The sequence below is a fragment of the Tamandua tetradactyla genome, chromosome X (genome assembly GCF_023851605.1).
Source record: "Tamandua tetradactyla isolate mTamTet1 chromosome X, mTamTet1.pri, whole genome shotgun sequence".
Taxonomy (NCBI): domain Eukaryota; kingdom Metazoa; phylum Chordata; class Mammalia; order Pilosa; family Myrmecophagidae; genus Tamandua; species Tamandua tetradactyla.
In genome coordinates this window covers 47,723,254-47,746,125 of record NC_135353.1, presented here as the reverse complement: position 1 = coordinate 47,746,125, position 22,872 = coordinate 47,723,254, and the positions used below count along the sequence as shown (strand labels likewise).

The 22,872-nt window shown below is 39.2% G+C and overlaps 1 protein-coding gene across 3 annotated transcripts in view; it reads right to left on the bottom strand.

Annotated features, from left to right (window-relative positions):
- LOC143671220 (A-kinase anchor protein 17B-like) overlaps positions 1 to 22,454 on the bottom strand; it is a 35,353-nt gene extending 12,899 nt beyond the window's left edge. Inside the window, exons 1-3 of one of the 3 annotated variants that reach the window (XM_077146229.1) lie at positions 22,360 to 22,454; positions 16,631 to 16,735; positions 1,193 to 1,340 (exon numbers count right to left, since the gene is read on the bottom strand). The gene's annotated coding sequence lies outside the window, so the exon portion shown is untranslated. Of the gene's footprint in view, positions 1 to 1,192; positions 1,341 to 16,630; positions 16,736 to 18,465; positions 18,907 to 22,270; positions 22,321 to 22,359 lie in introns of those variants that run through there. The other 2 variants (XM_077146228.1, XM_077146227.1) reach the window with 2 other exon arrangements.
- Positions 22,455 to 22,872: the final 418 nt, after the last annotated feature.

The following is a 22,872-nucleotide window of genomic DNA, read 5'->3' as shown; positions in this document are numbered from 1 at the left end:
TTGTTGTACAGTTGGAGAAATTGCTCATGTATTGAGACCTTGAGATTCAAAATCTCCAATCATTCGTACAGGAGAGCTCATATATAAATTCCCATAAAAATCTGCTGGGGGTAGTACAGAAACAGGGCAAGAGTAAAATACATGTAGCACATTCATGAACATGCACCCAACTGATAGTTCTAACCCATCATCTGATTTATGCCACATCCTTTGTCCGGGTTGTTTTCCAAGTCTTACATGAATTTTTCTATTCTTTTTCCTCCAATATGTTACTTTAACTAAATTGGACTCCAAGTTCAAGTGAGGAAGAAACAATCTTTTCTATTGAGTGACAAAGTGAGTTTGCCCTTCTACTTTAAAACTGGAAAAACCTGACCTGAAAACATGAGTACTTGCTGGCACTTTTTTTTTTTAAAGAAACAGAGCTTATTTACCAAAAAGGCAGAAAGAAGAAAAATACAACCATGCAAAAATACCCAGCGAGCATAACACAAAATGACAGAAGAGCCTACAGATCAGTTAAGGCAATAATCATCAATTGTTTAAATTCTCTTTTAAAAAGGCAAAGCCTCAGAATGGGGTAAAAATGAAAATTGAACTATAGGTTGCTCACAGGAGACTCACCTAAAGAAAGATGAACCTAAAAGTTTAAAATTTAAGGGTAAGACAAATGCAAAAGCAAAATAAAAGAAGTAAAATGAATATCAGACAAGGTAGAAACCCCTATTCAGAGGTTAGACACTGATCTCTAGAAAGTACTCAAAATCCACCTTTTCTTCTCCTTCTCTTTGAGCCCAGAACTTCTGGGGAGGGAATGGTCTCAGGAAGTCTGCTGGAAAAACCCAGAGAGCCAGGCTTAAGGTAAGACTGGCTGGCACTTTGTATTAACAAATTCTTTTAAGCTATCCTAAGGTGAATATAATCACTAATGCTGGGAATTAGGGATTTCTACTTCTATTTTCTTACTTCAAATAGCACTTCCCAAAAAAAGTTTTTTTTTTCTAAAAGTAGATTTATTCAGAGTCTATATTATCTGATACACCTATATGACTACCAACTTCCAGGAGATTTAGGCCCAAACATATACAGTCAAGAAATGGATAACACAAAATTTACTACTAAATCTTGGGTAACTTCATAAGTACAGAATTCTTTAACAACCGTCCCTGAAGTTCAATACAAGTTAACTTACCTTTAGGAGACAAGGGTTGTATAGATTGATTTTAAAAAGGACATCAAAAGTAGTGTTAAAGATATTAGGCTCTAGAAATCCTTATGATAGCAGCACTGAACTGGAATGAGATGTGAATAAACAAGTTTTCTTTCTCCAAACGTATTATCTAAATATTGAAATGAAGGAAAAAATCCAGTTAGTTGGCTGCAATCTGCAATATAAATAATAGCCAACACTAAGTTTCTTTGGGCAAAAATAAATTTGAGATTTAATAAAGATATGCTGAATGCCCAAATTTATTTACTGTCAATAGGTATTCATTTATATAACAACTTAAAGCAACAGCCTTTAAAAAACATTTCAGAAAGAAATACACCCAAAATAAAGTTAGCTACTTCAGGTTGTCATACTCTCCATTTATTCCAGTATATACTTCATTTCAAACATTTTAGAATGCCTGGATTGATTTCAAAGCCTGGGATGAATTCTTTTAAATAGCCTTGACTGAGGCCAATTTCTAATTTTCTTCTCATTGGTATAATATTTAGAAATCATCAAAAATTATTTAGACTTAGGAATGTTGGATAAAATGAATGACTATAAAGAAAAAACTGATTTCTCTAATTCGCATATAACTCTCTTTCAAAGGAAATTCTAAGAAGGGCTCTATATATTTTCTAAATTTGTTGGTACATATTTGGATGGGTATAGAGGTTGAAAGATAACCACTTTGAAGGGCAGCATTCATTCAAATGTTGTGGCAGAATGACTGCAAAATTAACCCTAATCCCCCACCCTCCCTGTATCCACATCCTTTGTTATTTGACTTTGAGCTATTTCTATCCAAAGATAAAGTCTATTTTTCCCCAGCCTTTAAATATGAGCTGGCCTCTTGACTTGTTTCAGCTGACAGAATGTGGCAGATGTGACAGAATGACAGTTTTAAGCATAGGTCTCAAGTGGCCCTCACTCTCTTTGAACCCTCTTACAGCATGAGAACAAACCTGGGCTTGCTAGCTAGACAAGGAGCGGTCACATAAAGAAGAGCCCACTTATCACAGATGAGCCATCCTAGACCTGTTAGGGCAAGCCAACCCACCAAGTGACCACTGACACATGAGCTAGTCCAGCCAAGACCAGGAGAAGCCAGATGAGCTACACAAACTTGTAAATAGTATATAGCCTTGCCAACCCATTGACTTGTAAGAAATAACAAATGATTGTTGCTTAAGCCATTAAGTTTTGGGATAGTTTGTTATATAGCAATAGCTAACTGATATGACCATCTAAATTTTAATTAGTTTCAAGATATATAATTCCAGTCAATAGAGTTTCTACAAAAAGAAATAAAAGTTGTAAAAACCAATTTCTGGGATAATTTGGGGAATAGAGAAAAAAATAGGCACCTTCATATATTACTAGAGATAATGTAAATTAGCTGCCTCTTTTTTCCAGAATAATCTTGTAAAATAAACCAAGAATCATATAAAAATGTCTATCTCCTTTGATATAGTAATCCGCTTAAGAAACTTTTTAAGATTAAATATTTGCATCATTCATACCCTTTACAAACAACCGACATTTTTGGGTGATTTCTACCCAGTAAAATAAGTGTCTATATTTTAGCCATATTTTTCTGCTTTCCTAAACTGCACATTTGGGGGGAAATGAGTAAAACACCAATATTTTATAATATTTGACGTATTGTATTTTTGACATAAAAAAAAAGAAACCCAGCTATCACTTCCATCTCACACTGAAGCAAAAACAGAATAAATTCTAAACCAAGCAGGAGTCATAATTCAGATTACTACAGTAGACAGCAAGATGGTATCAGTTAATACAATGCAGAGACTGGGGAACTGGACAATATATGCTCAGTCTGAAGGGGTGGCTGCTACTCAGCTCCAGCTGCCATGAGGAAAAGAGGTGCTAGGATGGCCAGATACCACTATTATTCAAGAGTAGCCAGAAATCTAGGTCCTTATGTGAAATCTGATTTTTAGACATTGGCAATCAACCCAAACAAAATTTCAAACACAAAAAAACCTGGCCTCCTTTAAAATCCTTACAATTCAAATCCCTGTTTCCTAACAACAAAAAAAACAACAGAGACACATTTATGCTTCTCATAACTTCCCCAATTGTTTATAGGCTTTTGATCTTAAAATCAAATTCCTATGAATATTTAATCTGTAAATGCTCTCCCAGAATAGAGAGTTAAATTTCAAATCTTATTTTAAAAAACTAATGGGGGGAGCAGTGGCTCAGTGGCATAATTCTCGCCTGCCATGTCAGAGACCTGGGTTTGAGTCCCGGTGCCTGCCTATGCAAAAAAAAAAAAAAAAAACCTGAAAACAAAAAAACTAAGGGGGTAAGGAGAGTGGGACTTCTTGGTAAGATGGCAAAGTAGGGCGCTCCAGGACTCATTCCTCCTCTAACATAGCAAGTAAGCAGGCAGGAACTATTTTAACTAACAGTTTTGGGGCTCTGGAGGACAGAAGAACACTGTACAGCAACCAGGGAAGAGTGGGAAGAAGAGGCTGAGAAAGCAGTAAAGAACTGTGAGTAACTCACTCTGCAGTGCTTGCTGGCACCAGTCTCCCACTCTTGATGCAGGATGTTTTGGGGTTTAGTCTCTGGATAACTGCTGCAGATATAAAGGGGCATAAGAATCCTCTTCCCCAAGAATGAGAGTGGGGCTGGCATGGCATGGCCAAACACTGATCATGGCTTTTGATTAGCAAATTCTGAACTAATCAAAGGTGTTCAAACAAATCTAAATCAATTCAAGGAGATGAAGAAAAATATTGCTGAAGAGATAAAGGAAGAAAATATGGCCAAGCCAAATAATCAAATTAAAAAGCCAGAGGAGGCATAGAATTGGAACAACTAATCAAATATGTTCAAACAAATATCCTAAATAACTTCAGAGTTGGCTAAAGAGATAAAGGATACCAAGAAGAAACTAAAAGAGCAAAGAAGAACTTTAAAGAATAAATAGAAAAATAGAAGATACTAAAGAAATGCAAGATACTACAGATCAAATTAAAAAATACTAGAGACACACAACAGCAGATTTGAGGAAGCAAAAGAAAGAATAAATGAACTAGATGACAGAGCAACAGAATTAGAATGTACAAAAGAACAAATGGTGGGAAAAAATGGAAATATTTGAATTGGATCTCAGGGAAATGATGGACAACATGAAGTGTAGACATATACCAATCATTAGTGTCCCAAAAGGAGAAGAGAAGAGTAAAGGATTAGGAAGATTATCTGAGGAGATAATTGGGGAAAATTTCCCAACCCTTAAAAAAGACAGAAATATGTGAATCAAAGAAGCCCAAGAAACTCCAAATAGAATAAATCCAAATAGACTCACTCCAAGACACCTACAAATCAGACTATCAAATGCTGAAGAAAAGGAGAGTCCTGAGAGCAACAAGAAAAGAGAAATTTACCACATACAAAGGAAGCCACATAAGACTAAATGCTAACTACTTGCTTGGCACTATGGAAGTGAGAAAGCAGTGGTATAATATAGTTGAGATTCTGAAAGAGAAAGATTGCCATCCAAGAATTCGTTATCCAGCAAAACTGGCCTTCGAAAGTGAGGGAGAGTTTAAATTTTTCACAGATAAACATGCTGCGAGAATTTGTTAACAGGAAATCTTCTCTGCAAGAAATACTAAAGGGAGTTCTGTCTGCTGAAAGAAAAGACAGGAGAGAGAGACTTGGAGGAGAGAATAGAAATGATGATTATCATTAAAGGCAACTAAAAGAATAAAAAGAGAGAAAAATGCTAGATCTGACAAATAAAAGTGAAAGGATAAAATGGATGAAGTAAGGACAGCTTTTACAGTAATAACATTGAATGTTAATAGATTCGATCTCCAATAAAAAGACACAGATTGGCAGAATGTATAAAAAAATGATAGATCTATATGCTATTTACAAGAGACTCATTTTAGACCCAAAGATATAATGGTTGAAAGTGAATGGATGGAAAAATATATTCTATACAAGCAATAACAAAAAGAAACCCAGCTATACTAATATCAGATAAAATAGACTTTAAATGCAAAGATGTTACAAGAGACAAGGAAGGACACTATACATTAATAAAAGGGGTAATTCACCAAGAAGAAGTAACAATCATAAATGTTTTAGCATCCAATCAAGGTGTTCCAAAGTACATGAAGCAAACACTGGCAAAAGTGAGGGGAGTTAGGCTTCTCACTTTTCTTACTTCTGTCTACAAGACTGCCTGCATCTTCTCTCCCCTGTGTACCTAATACATCTTTTAGCAGCTTACTCTAAAAAAAAAAGTGAAAGCAGTAACAGATGTTTCTACACTAATACTGGGAGATTTAAGAAGTGATGGAAAGTTTAAAATATTCACAGATGAATGAAACTGAGAGAGTTTATCAATAAGAAAGCTACCCTACAAGATATATTAAAGGGAGTTCTGCAGGAAGAAAGGAAAAGACAAGAGAAAGAAGATTAGAGTAGATCGTAAAAATGAAGGTTATCAGTAAGGGTAACTAAAAGGGTAAAAAGAGAGACAAAAATAAGATATGACATATAAAAACAAAAGGATAAAATGGTTGACATAAGTACAGCCTCTACAGTAATAACACTGAATGTTAGTGGATTAAATTCACCAATCAAAAGACACAGATTGGCAGAAAGGATAAAAAAAATATGATACAACTATATGGTTTCTACAAGAGACATAACTTAGAACCAAAGACACAAATAGGTTGAAAGTGAAAGGTTAGAAAAATATATTTCCTGCAAACAGTAACCAAAGAAGAGCTGGGGTAGCTATACTAATATCTGACAAAATACATTTTAAATGCAAAACTGCTATAGAGATACGATCATAAATATTTATGCAGCTAAATAAGGTGCCCCAAAATGCATAAGTTAAATATTGGCAAAACTGAAGGGAGAAACAGACATCTCTACAATAATAATTGGGGATTTTAATACATCACTACCATCAATAGATAGAATATCTAAACAGAGGATCCATAAGGAAACAGAACTTGAATAATATGATAAATGAACTAGACCTAACAGACCTGTAAATAAATTGCACTCCAAAACAGCAGGATACACATTCTTTACAAGTGCACATAGATCATTCTCCAGGATAGAACACATGTTGTGCCACAAAACAAGTCTCAATAAATTAAAAAATACTGAAATTATACAAAGCTCTTTCTCTGACCATAAAGGAATGAAGCTGGAAATCAGTAACAGGTGGAGAACTGTAAAAGTAACAAATACAAGGAAGCTAAACAACATATTCTTAAACAACCCGTGAGCCAAAGAAGAAATTGCAAGAGAAATCAGTAAATAAAATTAAAACAAGAACACAACATATCAAAACTTATGGACTACAGCAAAGTTAGTGCTGAGAGGGAAATTTATAGCCTTAAATGCCTACATTAAAAAGGAAGAAAAAAAAGAAAGAAAGAGCTAAAATCAAAGACTTAACTGCACACTTAGAAACTTAAGAACAGCAAATTAACCACAAAGCAAGCAGAAGGAGAGAAATAACAAGATTAGAGCAGAAATAAATGAAATCAAGAATAACAAAAACAATAGAGAATTAACAAAATCAAATTTTAATTTTATTGGTTCTTTGAAAAGATTAATACAATTAACAAACCCTTTCCTAGGCTGACAAAAAAGGGGAAAAGATAGAAATAAATAAAATCAGAAATGAGAATAGGGACATTACTACTGACAACACAGAAATAAAAAGGATCATAAGAGGATACTATGAACAAATGTATACTAACAAATTAGGTAATCTAGATGAAATGGACAAATTCCTAGAAATAGATGAACAACCTACACTGACTCTACAAGAAATATGAGACCTCAAAAGACCAAATTACAAGCAAAGAGATTGTATCATTTATCAAAATCCCCCCAACAAAGAAAAGTCTAGGAACAGATGGCTTCACAGGTGAATTCACCCAACCATTCCAAGAAGAATTAATCCCAATCCTGCTCAAACTCTTCCAAAAATTGAGCAGAAGGGAACATTATCTAACTCACTCTATGAGGCCAACATCACTCTCATACCAAAGCCAGATAAAGTGGATTTATTCCAGGTATGCAAGGGTGGTTCAACACGAGAAAATCAATTAATGTAATATGCCACAATAACAAATCATGGGGACAAACAACATGATCATCTCGATTGACACAAACAACATGATCATCTCAATGGACACAGAAAAGTCATTTGACAAAATTCAGCATCCTCTCTTGATAAAAACTCTTTGAAAGGCAGAAACCAAAGGAAATTTCCTCAATATGTTAAAAGGCATATGTGAAAAAACCACCGCTAACATCATCCTCAATAGTGAAAGACTGATGGCTTTCCCTCTAAGATCTGGAACAAGACAAGAATGCCCACTGTCACCACTGTAATTCAACATTGCGCTAGAAGTTCTAGCTAGAGTAATCAGGTAGGACAAAGAAATAAAAGGCATTCAAATTGGAAAGAATAAAGTAAAACTTTCATTATTTGCAGATGACATGATCCTATATATAGAAAGTCCTGAAACAAAGCTACTAGAGCTAATAAATGAATTCAGCAAAGTGGCAGGATACAAGATCGACACACAAAACACAGTACTGTTTCTACACACTAGTGATGAGCAATATGAAGAGGAAATAAAGAAAAAAATTACATTTACAATAGCAACTAAAGGAATCAAATACCTAGGAATAAACTTAGCCAAGGACAGAAAGGACCCATATTAAGATAACTACAAAACACTGCTTATAGAAATCAAAGGGGACCTAAATATATGGAAGGATATTCCAAAGTCATGGATTGGGAGACAAAATATCATTAGGATGTCAATTCTACCCAAATTGACTTACAAGTTCAACATGATCCCAATCAAAATCATAACAGGCTTATTTGCAGAAATAGAAAAGCCAATTATCAATTTCAAATTCATTTGAAAGGGCAAGGGACCCCAAATAGCCAAAAACATCTTTAAAAAGAAGAACAAAGTTGGAGAACTTAAACTCCCTATATACTGACCAATGAAATTGATAAAGAGTTCAGAAATAAACCTTACATCTATGGCCAATGGTTATGTGACAAAGCTACCCCATTCACTCAATTAGGAAAGACTAGTCTCTTCAACAAATGATGCTCAGACAACTGGATGTCCATATCCAAAAGAATGAAATAGGACTCCTATTTCACACTCTATACAAAAACTAACTCAAAGTAGATCAAAGTCCTAAATATAACAACCAGGACCATTAAACTCCTAGAAGAAAATGTAGGGAAGCATCTTCATGATATTTTGGTAGGTAATGGCTTCTTTTTATTTTTTAATCAACTGATGCGACTCAGTAATTTTTATTGCAACTGGAAGACAGTACATCACAGAAACTTTATGGTAGGTCTAGGGGAAAGTGTTATGTACAATAAATAATGAAATAATTTGTCTTAGGCAATATGAAAGGTGTAGAATGCAAACATGGATGCCGCCAAAGCAACTTCCTCGAGTCCCTAAAGTTCAGTCAATTACACCTGCCCCCACACTGCTTCTTTAGCACAAATGCAACTGAACATCATTATCTTTCTCTTTTATGGTTCTCCCTTTCTATTTATGATATAGGCAGTTTCACATAAAAAGTACAGAAAAAAAATTGACTTTTGGAAAATTATTACTCTAGAAAATTAATTTGGCCATGTAGACCTATTGTCCAGCACAGACCAGGAGGTCCTAAGCATCAATATAAACTTTAGTCTACTAATTGCTTTATCACTGTTTTGGTTTTTTTTCCTTCTGTAAAACAAAAACAAAAACTCAAGAAATGTTACAGAATCAGAGTATATAAAAAATCTACAAATGTAATAATGCTTCCCAGGCATATGTGGATACTTTATTTTCCTCCTCATTTTTACCATGGCAGTAGAAGTAAGTGACTATGAATGATGCAGCATCCAACTGGTTACTGAATCAGCTATGAGCTTAGATGGCTTCAATAGACATACTCAAGAAAGGTTTAATGCTGAAATAACTGAAAGCAGGATAGGTTTCATCTAAAAAACAAAAGAGTTGGGGAATTCAGGCCACAGTCATGATAGGATGAAATAGAATTTCTAGATTTGATAGGTTTACATATCGAAGTTTTTGAGAATCCAATATGGGCTAGCCATTCTTTGCAAAAGGGAGAGAACGCTATTCTCGGCTTCTGCAACTGAAGTTCAGTAGAATACACTGCTGTAAATATTCCAAATAGTCTTGATTTCAATGCGAACAAAACAAAAGGAAGGGTACTGTGAGCATACCCCAGTAAGTCAGAAGTGAGCTTACACATATGTCTGATTTCAAATATACAACAGCAAGATGCATCATCATAGATATGGAGGTTTTGGCCATTAAAAGATAGATTGCTCTAAAAATTCTATTTTCCTTTCTTAATTTTTGGTCAGTGAAACTAGCACTTGTATGCTGAACCATGGAAGAATTTCAAGGTCACACACTTGATTCATGATAAAGCAACCGAGCTGAAGAAGTCTGTGCTTATATCTGAAAGAACACAAAGGAGTTTGCCATCATCGGCAGTACATTCTCAAATGAAGAAGGGTTAATAAGTTGACACACAAGTGTAGGTAGTTTTATACAGAATACCTGGTGCTGGTGTGTAACTCCTCATGAAATTCTGGAAACAAAAATACCACACTATGTATACAGTTTGATTTACGCATTCCATTACAAAGAAAAAAAGACACCATTACAACTCTGTAACTGTTAACTGCAGTATAAACCCAAGTCCAGAGTTTGGCAGGTAACTAAAAGAGGTTTATCACTTAGGTTATATAGCAAAAGTGTTGATGTACATTACATATAGTAGTATAAATCATTTAAAAAGTATTATTTAAATTAGATCACAGTGTTGTATCATGTACATAATAGTGTTTGATATAGTATTGGAGGGCTGGGACCTACAACTCTGAGCAAGGACTCAACCATCAGCACTGACAAGTCACGATCAGGAGGGGGCACGGAGATCAAATGTTTTCTTTTGGTGGCAAAAATCTTTGAAGAAGAAAGAAAAATGCCTCTCTACGGAAATGTAAAAATAAATTGCAACACCTGGACCGCTGTGGTCCGCAGGCAATGGTTTCTTAGACTTTACACCCAAAGCACAAGCAATGATAGAAAAAATAGATAAGTCACACCTCCATAAAACTAAAAGTTTTAGTGCTTCAAAGGACTTTGTCAATAACATGAAAAGGCAAACTACTCAATGGGAGAAATATTTGGAAACCACATATCTGATAAAGATCTATTATCCAGATACATAAAGAAATTCTACAACTCAACAATAAAAGATAAAACAATTAAAAAGTGGACAAAAGACTTGAATAGACATTTTTCCAAAGAGAAAATACAAATGGTTAAAAAGTACATAAAACGATGCTCAACATCACTAGCCATTAGGGAAATGCAAACCTAACCACAATGAGATATTTCATACCTACTAGAATGGTCACTATTAAAAAAAAAACAGAAAACAACAAGTGTTGGAGAGGATGTGGAGAAACAGGAAAACACTCATTCATTGCTGGTGGGAATGTAAAATGCTGTAGCTGCTGTGGGAGACAGTTTGGCAGTTCTTCAGGAAGCTAAATATAGAATGCTATATGATAAGGCAATCCCACTACTAGGTATATACCCAGAAGAACTGAAAGCAGTGGCTCAGACATTTGCACACTGATGCTCATAGTGGCATTATTCACAATCGCCAAAAGATGGAAGCAGCCCAGTGTTCATCAACTGATGAATGGATAAACTAAATGTGGTATATACATATGGCGGAATATTATTCAGGTTTAAGAAGGAATGAAGTCCTTATGCATGCAACAATATGGATGAACCTGAGGACATTATGTTGAATGAAATAAGCCAGACACAAAAGGACAAATATTGTGTGAATTCACTGACATGAACTAATTATAATAAGCAAACTCAGAGTTAGAATCTACAATAGAGGCTACCAGGGGATATATTGGGATAAATAATGGGAAGCTGATGCTTCATTTGCATATAACTTCTAACTGGGTTTATTGTAAATGTTTGGAAATAGTGGTGATGGTAGCACATTATTGTGAGTGCAATTAACAGGGCTGAATTATTTTTTAATGTGGTTGAAAGGAGAAGTTTGGGGTTGTGTATGTTACTAGAATGAGTAGAGTTACAAAGTTAGAAGATGAAACATAGGATTGTATAACACAGTGAACCCTGTTGTGAACAATGGGGTGTGGTTAAATTAGGTGTATTTTCCCATATACCACCCTACTATTAACACCTTGTAATAGAGTTGTACATTGTTATAATTCATGAGAGAACATTCTTATATTCTGACTTTTATCAGATCAGTAAAAATTAAACCAGCACACAGCATGGCACATAGGTATACAATTATGAATTCCCTCTGTGATGCTTCTTCCTTAAAGGAGACCTCAAGCTCAAACTAACCAAAAAATGAAGAATAGGGTTGGGGGTAGGGCAGGAGGAGGAGAAGAAGAAGAGAGAGAAACAGAGAAACAGAGGCAGAGAAAAGGAGATAGTGGGAAATTCTAACATGGAAGGATGCCCATGATACCTTTGTGAGGAAAAAATTAAAAGCAAGCTGTAGAATAATAATGTGCATTATGATCCTTTTTTTAAAAAGGTGACATAATAAGGTAATAAAAGTAATGTAAACACACACACATGCATGCACACACACACACACACACACACACACATATACCTCCACCTAAACAAGTCTCAAAAGATGTACATCAAATTGTTAACTGTGTCTGCCCTTGGAAATGCATTGGGAATGTAGGAGAGAAATGGACTTTGAATTTTTACTTTGTACATGTCATTGCTTCCATTTTTAAATGTTTAGAAGTATGTCTTTTTATATTAACATTTTAATTAAAAATGATAACAAAGTCTTAAAAGGAAGCAATGCACTACTGCTGACACAAACTTGTCCAGGAAAAGGGTTACCACGTTAATACAACGGGAACTCTGCACCTTCATTCCACAGACACTTCTCTATCCGCCAACACTGCAAATGCCTGTAGATACCTCAACGCATAATCAAAGTTTGTATGAGTCACGACTGGAGCCTGGGAAACTAGAATAGGACTTTGAATGTGTGCCTGGTAATTTCTATGCTAGCTATCTCATAGGCTACAGAACTTATTTTTTAAAAACAGCTCTATTGATGTATAATTGACAAACAATAAACTACACATTTAAAGTGTACATTTTAATAAATGACATATGTACACACTCGCGAAACCATCACCACAATCAAGCTAGTGAGCATCATACCTAAAAGTTTCCTCCTGCCCCCTTGTAAACTCTCCCTTCCTTCCTGACCCCCTCCTTTCCCCCTCCAAGAAACCACTGATCTGGCTGCAGTACTTTCACATCTTAACTGATTTATTTCATGATATAGCAAAAACAGTCAGATGTTCCTGGAAAATACTCACAGCTAAATCTAATACACAACTTTAACAGGTAACTTTCCTCCGAGCTAAATGAGAATATTTTCTCAACTCTAAGCTCAAATGTACCAATCCTTAAATCTAGTTAAAGCTGCATGGGGCTCTACTCTGCTCTTGAAAATAGGCCTTAAAAAGGTTTGTGTTTCCCCCTCCACACAATCCTTATTTTTAAGTAGACCAAATAAATATATTCAAAATTATAAACTTAGAACAGGTAGACTCATTGAAATAAAGTTATTAGGCTATAAGTCAAAACTGATTCTTTAGAACAACTGAATTTGCCCTCTAAGTTTCCTTTAATAAGCCTGCGCTTCAATTGACAGTAATCATAGAATGACCAACTCCTCCATCATTTTCCCCAATCACTGTCATACACATAGATTAGTTTCTTCAACAAAAGTTTATTAATAGCCTAGTATAAACCAATCCTGGATGGCAAGGAATGCCATGATTATGACCTCCATAACTTATCAAAAAGTTGAATTTTAATAAATACTTTAAACTATTCCCATGTTCTATTGTTTCACCACAACTACCCCCATCTTTCCTTGTCTTGTGATTAAAAGCAACACTCCTAAGATAACTTATTCTTTAACACCTTTGCAGAAGAAAATAAGAACTCCTCTGACCTTAAAAAAAGTTATTCAATAATGTTTACACAGTGTGCATTCCAGCAGTTATACTGCGCACATAAGTTTATTAAGGTATTCCACTCAGCATGATTCCAATGCCAGAACATTTCTAGGAGTAGATTTTTAGGGAAAATGGCTGTTTTCTTTAGTAATCTTCCTTGCCTCTTACCTAGTAGCAAAGCTGGCTAAATAAAAGTAGAATCACAGAAGAGAGAAAAGGAAATGGGCCTGAGAGGTTATCACAAGCCTAAAACAGTTCTTTTAACCTGCAGTGAAAACTCCATAAATTTGCACTATCTGCATCACCCCAATACTTTCTCTCACTTCAGAAGAAGATACTAGGGAGATTCATCTAAATCAGAAAAATAATAACTTTAAAAGCATTTGAGTCATAAGTAAAGTATCCATCCTCTCATCCTCTTTCACACTTTCTTGCACTCATAAATACTTGCTTTTAGAGTGCTAGCAAGGACATCTGAATGAGGCAAACTTTTTTAAGAGTTGAAAAAACAGGATCATCTATACAATTCAATATCCTCTTTCACAGTAGTTCTTTGCTGCCTTTCTTTTTTCTTTGAACCCTCATTTTTAAGCATATAAGATATATAAACTTATACCAACATATTTATGGATGTCAGCACGGCAGGCAAAATTTACTTGTGTCAAATCAACCCAACCAATTTCCAATTTTCTGGCTAGTAAAAAATCCTAGTAGGTTTTAACCAAATAGAAATATTCCCCAGATCTTTGCTCAAGATGCCATAGATGAATGTTCATGTGTTCTGACACATCATTAACCCAAACAACATTTTTAAAACTGAGGCTGACCATATGCTCTCATGTTGAATAATTTAAGTCACATCATTAAAATGATCAGCACTCAGTGCTGCAATAGTAGAAATACAGCCAATAAATGACCCTCCAAATGGTTAAATTAAGATGGCCTGAAAGGAGTTCCTGGGGTCCCCAGGGACTTTCAGGACAGAAAGGGGTTTTTGGAGATCTGTGGCCATTCAGCATAAATTTGTGACAATGAATTTTACAGACCTATTGATAGAGAATCTCTTCTACCCTCGCTCAAAGAAATCTACTCTAGGGTAGAGTTTAGCATGAGGAAATATTGATCTTGAAATGAAGAAATCTGGATTCGTCCCTTTGGACAACTTAATTTCTCTACTTTCTTTTTCCTATGTTAAAAGAGTATACTGTACAAGGGTATGAAAGACATTGCCTGTATTTTAGAACTTCACCTACTCTTTGAGACCAAAGGAAGAAAGGTTTATTTTGTCCAGAACCTAAATTTTCTGTAGCACATAACCTAACTCAACCTGTCTGGATAGATCCTTTAAACAATCCAAACACAGGGACCTCAGAATAAAAATGAGGGCCTTTAATCCTGTGTATCTTAATGTAATGCCTGGATATATCATACAGTATATTAAGCAGATAATCAAAAAGTATTGGCAAAGTCCATTGAAGGATGGGAGAAAAAATATGGAACTGTTAAACTTTACCACCGGGGAATCCCCTAATACTGTGTCAAACATTAGGGACACTCAAATCAATAGGTCAAGCCCTGGATCTTGAGGCCTGCTCTTGTGAAGCTTATGCATGTAGCGAAGAAGCTTAGCCTACCTGTAGGAATCCTTAAGAGTCACCTTTGGAAGATCTCCTTTGTTGCTCAGATGTGGCCTCTCTCTCTAAGCCCAACTCTGCAAGTAAAACCATTGCCCTTCCCCTATGTGGGACATGACATCCAGGGATGAAAGTTTCCCTGGCAGCATGGGAGATGACCTCCAGGGATGAGTCTGGCCTTGGCACCATGGGATCAACAATACCATCCTGACTAAAAGGGGGAAAAGAAGTGTAACAATTAAGGTATCAGAGGCTGAAAGAGTTCAAATAGAGTTGAGAGCTATTCTGAAGGTCACTCTCATGCAAATTTCAGTTAGACATTGCTACCTATCATGACTTGCCAAACCTCAACCAAAACCATTCCAGCTAAAAGAGCACCTAGGGCAATATATAAGATTCTACAAAGGTTCCACACACTAGGGTAACTTTCCAGAAACCTAAACTCTCCAGATGGGTTCCTTGACCAGATAAGTCCTGAAACCTAGAGGGGCCAGCCACTCCAGAACATCAGCTGGTTCCATCTCCCTACCCCATATTACTGACAGCCCCTTCCTAAGTGAAAAAGTTAAATGGCCATAGCCCAAATCCCCCTAAAGAGTAAGAGAAAGATCAAAGGTGATGGTGGAGTTATACAGAGAAGGTAGGGTTTAACAAATGACTATGAGTGCTGAATCAGTATATTGACATTTCTTTTAGCCTCTAGTACCTTAGAGCACCTAAAAATAAAAACCTAAAATTGTGGAACTGTAACCCATACCAAATTTTAAAATCCGTTGCATAACTACTTGCTAAAATGTACTTGGAAATTTACTGCTTTTTTGTATATATGTTATTTTTCACAATTAAAAAAAGTTTTAAAAAAGGCAATTAAAAATAAGAACATACTGGTATTTACTTTACATGACAATGTTTGTGAAAGCAAAGTGCTATGAGTGTTTCCAAGATTAACAGAAAATAAATTAACCCACTAAAAAAGGTTTGTGTTAGACCTTTCTTGGCAAATTCATTTACATAACTCTGTACTCTTGTATGTACAGGAGCCATTCCATGATGGCGAGGGAGGCAGCTATTTTTAAAAATATGTACAGAGCAGTCAGCAGACCTGTCTGACCAGTCTTTTGGTCTTTTGCCTCTTTTTCAGCACCAGGAACATTTTTGTTGTAAAACACCTCTCTCCAGACACTTCCAGCCCCAACTGAACCAGGAATGCTTCCATATACCTTGGACTGATTTATCATAAATGCACTAAAGTAGACTCATCACTTTCTCTTCTTCACATTAAAAAAAAAAAGCTATCAGGGATTTAAAGGAATGTGGCCAAGTAACTTCTGTACTTTTGCCCCACTCATTGGATAATTAGAGTATTCTTTGTGGGAAATGCACTTCATGAAGTCACCAGTGTTGTGCTTGTCAGTTTGATCTTCACAATCTGAAAATCACCAGCAGAATTCCTGCCCATGAGTCGCCCCCTACAGGGGAAAAGCAACCCTGTCATAAAGCTGTGTTTTGCATTACTAAACAGCTTCTGAGAGCAGCAATATTTCCCAACCTTTTTGAACTCCCAAGGTAAACTTATTTGAACACAAGTCGAGCAGAATGGGATATGATATTACTCAATACCTTATGCAAACAAATGAGCTCAAAGGAGGAAAGCCTGGAGAAGCTGGGATTCAAGTGAAATCTTCATAGTGAACCACTGCGATGCGGCCTCCTCACGAGGGAATACTGTCAGAGAGAAAGAGGTACAAAGTCAAAAGCAGATGAAGTGATTTTCTTTTCTAAAAAAAAAAGACAACTGTAAAGTTACAGTTTTCAGCATGAACAGCATGTGAGCTTGATACAGTTTTCTGATGTACCATTATGATTTGGTTTTTGCATGTGTTTTAATAATAATCCCAGATATTGATGTGGTCAACACATTTTTCATTTTTCATGGCTAGAGAGAATTTTGCTGTGCTACTATACATTTGGCTAGCGATTTTCCCTCCTTGGGCATTTAAGTTTTTTAAAAATTTTTCTGAAAGACCTCTACTCTTTCCAAAACAGTACTACTATGACTATACTGCTACTCTAAGAAAGAGCACCATTATGAAAATCTTTGCATAAATCTTATAAAAAAATTATTTCTTCAAAGTATATTACCAACCCAGAGGGTAAGAATAGTTTATATGCCTCACTATATATTGTCAAATTGTTCTCCTGGAAGTTAAGTCAGTTTACCAAGCCATCAGCACTATTAACATGTCCGATCCCTTTGCAGCCTGGCTCATATAGAATCTTCATCATTTTTATTTCTGCTACCTGTATTAGTATATAATGGCAACTTAAAGTGGCTTTCATTTGCTATTTAATTTTTATATAGACTGAACCTCCAGCCAACCCTTACTGCCCACTCAATATCTCCAGTTGAATGTTTCATTGATATCTCAACGTAACATGTAGAATACAACTCTAATTTCCATCCCCACCCCATCTTCCCTCCATCTCAAACTGGCTCCCCCGACCCCCAGTGCTTCCAATATCCCTGAATGGAGATACGTCCAACCCAGGTGCTTAGGCTCAAAACCTAGTTTTCTTTCCTTTCCCCTCAGATTCAACCCTTTTGCAAATCCTTTGACTCCAGCTTTAGAACACATTCCAAATCCATTCATCTATAATGCCCTCACCCTGGTCCAAGCCACTCTTTTCTCTACAGAGCAGCCAAAGTAATTTTTTTTAATGTCAAATTAGATCATGTCACTCCTCTATCCAAAACCTCCCAGTGGTTTCCCATCATGCTTTGAATAAAATATGACCCTGATTTCCCTCTTTCATCTTATTCTGTACCCCTCTCCCCACTGCCCTTGCTCTCTCTATTCCAATTACACTAACCTAGTTCTTGTCCTGAAGTACTTCGGGTTTGCTCTTGCCTCAGGGCCTTTGCACTTATCCCTTTGACTGAAGTGCTCTACCCGCCCCCCTCAACTTTCTCATGGCTGGTTCCTTATTAATTTTCATATTTGGTTTAAATGTCACTTCCTTAGAGAAGCCTTCAGTGAACACTATCTAAAGTAGCACTGCTCCTAGCCCTGTCACTTTTTAGCATATCACCCTGTTTTATTTTCTGTTACACGGAAATGATCCTGGGTATTTGTTAGCCTGTTTATTACCTCCCACACCATGGACCTGTAAGTTTCATGAAGTTCCCCCCATGGGCCTGTAAGTTCCATTTGTCTGGTTCACCATTTTATCTTCAGTGCCTACCTATCACATGATAGGAACTTAATGCCAAATCTTACCTAAAACAAAGAATTTCTTCAATTACATTTAAAAGATGCTACTCCCATATTTAAAATACTAATAAAAGCACCTAAAGACCAATAGTGAAATGATGCTGCAGATTTACTTATTGTTTTACATATGTAGAGCTATTAGCATTAATCAGTGAACGCTGAGATTAATTCAAGTGTACATACCAAGCACCTACTCCATTTAAGACACCTTGTGGGGTAGGGGGCTACAGTGAAGAGAGTCGCTTGCAAAGAACTGAGTCTGGAAAGAAAAAGAACTAAAGACAATTAACTGGAATCTGAGGAAGAAAATGGTGAATGCCATTGAGAGGGGCATAGGATAGTTTGCTACAGATAAATGATTATGATTTTAACATTCTTTCACATGGAGCGTTAGAATTCCTTGGAATATGTTTCAATTGTTTTCAAATGTGCCAGGGCTGTTTCCTTCACCTCTAATACTCCCCCAGGGTTCAAGAAATTCATAAACAAGAGTTAAATATGCTGACAATTGGGAAAGGTTCTCAAGAAAGTGAGACAAAGAAAGTTTCAGGGACCCAGGTTACACCAAGTGATTTGTATTGCTTTTGTCATGCTTTTTCTTGCTTGAAAATTCACATTTCCCTATGTCTTTCTGCAGCAACTCATAAATTCCCTTCAAGGCCCTCCAGAACAAGTTCTTACCCCACCTCACCTGTCTTATTTTTCCATCAAGCCCTGCATATATTCCAGCAGGGCCAGTCTTCCTTGAGTCTTCAAACATGTTGACACCCACCACCCCCCAGCCAAATACCCTCTCTTTCCATTTATATCCTACCCACGCTTCAAGGCCTCACTCACATCCCACCTCTTTTATAAAACCTACTCTGTGACAGTAAAAAGCAAAATGCTTTTGAGTTCAAGTTCTGGTGTCCAGGAGATCTGAATTCAAGTCCCAACTCTGTCATTTGCCACCTGGATGATGACTTGAACTTGTTGCCCAACCACTCTGAGCTTCAGAAGATGATAACTACACCTGCCTTATAGGATTGAGGGATTAAATGAAATGATTCAGGTAAAAAACTTTACCCCTATTAGGTACTCAATGTGAGCTCTTATTATTATAACCACTCAATTTCCCCCAATCTTCCTCTCCTTCTGTAAATGCTCTAGTTCCATACACTGTCTCTTTTGTGCAAAGCACCACTGAATTCCATGCTGTCCATGTTTGCTCTGACTGTGCCCCAGGTATTTAGTCTGCCCCAGCCTCCAAACTTGGCTTTAAAGCTTCTTAAAGTGTCAGGAGTATGTTGAATACAACAGCGTCCATGGTTGTATGGACACTGAATCAGAAAGTTGCACATCTCATGTCACCCTGGCTCTGAAACAATTCAGCAAAGTTCCTCTCCCCAGCAAAGGTAGGAATACATGCTGGGAAGATAAAAAGGTAGCCAGTCTCAGTGGCAGAGAGCTGCCTCAAAGTTTGGAACAAGTCTGTCTGTCTGTCTCTCTCTCACCTGCCCACACCAACACCACCACTACCATCACCTCCACATTTCCTAACCTCTACACCTCACCTCTCCTTCTGATGCTGGAGATGATAAGTGAAGTCAGTTAAAGGCCACTCTCTTCACATGAGTATATGATGGGGATAAACAGGCCACATCGCTGGGGTGATCTTGGGGACTAAATGGAGAACCCATGACAAGTCATAGCAGCCTAGGTGACTTCTACAAGCCCTTTCTCCTCTAATGTTACTCTACTTCAAGTCAGCCCCATACATACTCTGATGTGTGTGATCACTGGGATCCCTTGGGCATCAGTGCCAGCAGACTTTTTCCACTTGTCAGTTTTCTCTGTGCTTAAAAAGAGTCTTAGGTAAAAATACCTTCATGGAGGTTACTCCAGGCCTGAGGGACCCCCCTCCCTCTACCCCCTGCCCTAGAAAACAGTAAGAAAAATGTGACACCTGGAATGTCACCATCCTTAAAAAGCAAACAAACAAACAACAAAAAAAACCCAGGACCTGAGATGTCCCAATATTTTATCCCAAAGTGTGGTTTTCTCAGCATGAAGACAGAGTCCTACCAATCGGTGCTACACAAGCTCACACTCTTTCAACAGCACGACATTCCAAAGTTAGATCAGAGGCAGGCAGGAAAACATAGGGCAAAATGGGCATGATCCCTGAGAACCTTATTCTCAATCTAGAAAAGACACAAAGAAATAAAAAGGCCCAAAGATTAGCCCATCCCCCCCATGCTGGAACCCAGGATTCCAATACAAGTCACCGGTTGGAGTTAGCAACATTCAAAAGTTCTCCGGTAGAGGTGGGTGCAGGTCATGGGCTTTAAATAAAATCACAAAAAGCAGGACATCAAATGTAAATAAGGCGCGGGTCCCACAGACCAAGACTAAGCGACTCCTCCAACGTGTGGGGATGACCGTTTCATCTACAGTGAAAGCCTCTCCAACTTGCTTCTTCCCCCTTGCCCTGCTGCCCACCAACCCGAGCTCAGGACCCCGCACCCTGCAACATTGTGGGTGAGACCTGCTCTCCGGGTCAGATCGGAAAAGGCCTTATTTCAGCCGCAGTGGAAACCAGGGCAGCTCTGCCTCAAGCCGAGACTCTTGGCAAGTCCCGGGTCACCGGGTTGGGGGCGGGGGTGAACCGGGGGCAGCACTGCCCTGCTAATGATTAATTGGATGAACACAGCGGGAGCTGTGGGGAAACGGAGCGCCCCGGCCGTTGGCGGGCGAATCGAGCGGGAGAGGGTACCTCCAGTTCCCATTAGCGGGATGTGAGTGCCAGCGTACCCTCGGGGAATGCCTCCCAGTAACCTCAGCTGGGACCAGAGGCCAGAGAGAGCCCTGGGGTGGGTGCCAGAGCGCCCCCTAGTGCGCCATCAGGGCCGAAGAAGGAGCGGTAGTGTCTGGGTGAAGAAGGGATAGGACCGGGGGAGAGCCTGGGTGCATCTCTGGAAAACCTAACTGCTGGGGAAGGCGGGGCGACACGGCTCTCCTGCGCATCCCCTCCCCAGTGCCCACCGAGGTTCCGGCGCGCCCCTATCTGCTAGGCGCCCACAGCTCCCGTAGGCCAAGGCAACCGCCCGGCAGAGACGCAGCGGGACGTGGCTGCTTTCTCTGAGGGCAAAGCCGAGGGCATTTACCGAGAGCCTGAGGAACCGTTGCGTCTTCACTGTCGGCTCCGCTCGGGCTGCACCGCCACCGCCGCCGCCGCCGCCGCCGCCGCCGCCGCTGCCACCGCCGCCGCCGCCGCTGCCACCGCCGCCGCCGCCGCCGCCCTCTCCGCCTCCTCCCCTCAGCCGCCGCAGCCGCAACCGTCAACACACCGCGTTGCTCGCTGCGAACGTTGCCCACGAGGCCAGCTGTTGAACCGCTCGCTTCGAGCGCAAGGGGGCGCACCAGCGTCCCTGCCGCATCCAAGTCCTCGACGCAGGCGCGCGCCCTGGCGCCAACGCCCCGCGCGCCCCTCGCCCCGCCACGGCCCTGGCGAGCTCGCCGCCGCTGTCTCGGGGTTCCGGCTCCCGCTCCGGGCTCGCCGGCCTGCCTGCCCGCCCGCTCGCTCCCCTCGGTGGGCTCTCGCCAAGCCGACTGCCTCCCCTCGCGGGCTCCGCCCTCCTCGCTGCCATCCCTCAACTTACCAGCAGGACCAATGGCAACAATGGACTAGTCCCGCCCCTCCGATTTCCCCAGGGCCAATCGTCTTCTCCTAAGGAACCATTCAAATAACCCTGCCCCTCTCGTGAGGCAAAGCTGCAGCCAAAGTTTTCCCGGGTTTTGTGGTTGCTCCTGAAGATTCCAAGCCTTTCCTCCAGGCTTTTTCCCCTTCTCCGACGAAGTTATAATGATTTAGAGGCTGCTATTTACCTGGTCTGCCAGCCCCCACCCAATCTATTTCCTTTGCATAAACGGGTGTAAATAAAGCGAACGAGAGAGGTACTGTTGTTACCCTCATCCCTGAGACCGGACTCCCTCGGCCAGAACTTACTCATCGCAGGGTCAAAAAGAACCTGGAAGGTCATCGACTGACTCCATCCCGGCATTGGTTACTTTTAGTCCCTTCGACAGGGTCCTTACCGGTGTAGGCTGGACAACTTCCAGCGACGAGACTCATTGGTTCCGCGGACTGCCGCTTAGGTCTCTCTGCCTCTTCGCTCGAGGCTCAGTGAAACCCGCCCCCTGGTAACTTCTGCCCCCTCGAGGCCACGCAAAGCCAGCCTTGCCCCCAGCTCTTCCCCCTGGTGGTCGAACTATTTGAAGACAACTCTTCTGGCCCCACTGTGCCCCTAGGCTCTGTTCCTCCAAAGACCGAGTTCAAGACCCTTCCTTTCTGAGTCTATGCCAATTCCTTTATATCTTTTGAAAGTGGAAGGGGGAAGATGAGTCCTACCCCTCCCCTCGTCCCCCCTCTCCCTCAGACCCTTCTGCACAGAGTAGACCTGGATGGTCAACGTCCCTTGTCTAGATACTAGACTTTTCTACTCAAGTTCCCTAACACGGCATTTGCGTTCTTGACTGTCAGATCACACAGATGACTCATAGCAGACTTACTGTCAACTCACCCTTGCGATATTTCTCACTGCTGCTGCT